Genomic DNA, 1,677 nt, shown 5'->3' on the forward strand with positions numbered 1-1,677 from the left:
TGGTTGTGAGCCACCATGTGGTTGCTGGGATTTGAACTCTGGACCTTTGGAAGAGCAGTCGGGTGCTCTTACCCACTGAGCCATCTCACCAGCCCCGACCATGTTCTTTATTTGAGACAGAATACCACTGTGTGGTCCGTGTTTGTCTTGAGCTCACAGCAGTCTTCCTGTCTCAGCCTCCTGAGTGCTGAGATCACAGGCTGTTCTGCCATATCTAGCTCCATAGCAGGGCTTTTTGTTTTTGAGCTCAACCCTGAGCCAGCTACTTCTACCCCTCTCTCTGCCGTCATTAGCTGCGTGTAGTTCTTTGTCTAGGGATGGGACGCGGTAAGATTTGCCCCTTCCAAATTACCCTGTCTATTGGTCTTGGCCATTGTTCAGGTCTTGTTTTAGGCTGCCACTTTGTTGAGGTACCAACAAAGTATTGCTTCTGTCATTTATGAGAGAGAATCTCACAGCAGACTTCCTGGTTCTCTGACTCTTACTACAGTCTCTTACAGTCTTCTTGGAGGTTTCCTGAGCCTTAGTGCAGCTTTAAACTATTTCAAAGTGTTGAGATTACAGGCATACATTAATAGGTAATGCATTCACACAGTTCTGAGTTTAAAAAAAGCATACATGTGAATAGCCTTCCTTCTGTCTTTCAGCCAGGCTGTTTTATTATTTCCCTCAAGTGACATCAAACATATTGTCCCATAGGTTCTTTGGAGATAATTGATACTTAGAGTTCTTTGGAGATAATTGATACTCATCTATGTGTGCACTTTCATTCCCTTATCTTTTATGCAAGTGATATTGCACACACTATATGTACACTATTTAGCACCTTTAAAATTACCACTGGAGGCCGGACGATGGTGGCGCACACCTTTAATCCCAGCACTCAGGAGGCAGAGGCAGGTGAATTTCTGAGTTCGAGGCCAGCCTGGTCTACAGAGTGAGTTCCAGGACATCCAGGGCTATACAGAGAAACCCTGTCTCGAAAAAAAAAAAAAATTACTGTTGGAGCTGAGTGTGATGGCATATACCTGCAGTCCCAGCATTCGGGATATGGAAGCAGATGGATCAGAGCTTCAAAGTCAGCCTTGGTTAAGTAGTGAGTTCCCATATATGTTCCTGGGCTACATGTGACCCCTGGGAAAAACTACAAGTGAAGCATGTTCCATGAACTTTCTTGAAGAGCCTTCTATCTGTTAGTTTATTAAAGATTTATTCTCTTTCTTGGTGTATGTGTGTGTGTGTGTGTGTGCATCTGTATATGTACATGTACATCATATGCAGATGCCCAAGGTTGTCAGAAGAAAGCATCAGCTCCTGTGGACCTGGAGTAACAAGTGGTTGGGAGCCTTCTGACTGATGTGGGTTCTGGGAACCAAATCCAGTCCTCTGAAAAGCTCTCAACACTGAGCCGTGGTTTCCCTTGTTTATACTGCACTGTATTTAACAGTGGCTTGGTGAGGTGGAGATCTAGAGTGGAGGTTTAGATGCTCCTGGTCTTTTACCATTACTGGCCCAGAGCACAGGCTATCTCTGTCTCTGAGAAGTGCTAGAGATATCCTTGGCTGGGGAGAAGAATGGCCATGTGATGTGCAAGGGGAGAGAGCAGGCAGGGCCCGAATGCTGGAGGTGTGTATGTTATAGGAAGAGTTTATGGGTTTTTTCTTTTTTTTTTTTTTT

The 1,677-nt window shown here is 44.8% G+C and overlaps 1 protein-coding gene across 3 annotated transcripts in view; it reads left to right on the forward strand.

The window, feature by feature from the left end:
* Ift52 (intraflagellar transport 52) overlaps window positions 1-1,677 on the forward strand; it is a 28,432-nt gene that overhangs the window by 17,149 nt on the left and 9,606 nt on the right. The window lies entirely within an intron of this gene.

This window comes from Mus caroli, chromosome 2 (genome assembly GCF_900094665.2).
Source record: "Mus caroli chromosome 2, CAROLI_EIJ_v1.1, whole genome shotgun sequence".
NCBI lineage: Eukaryota > Metazoa > Chordata > Mammalia > Rodentia > Muridae > Mus > Mus caroli.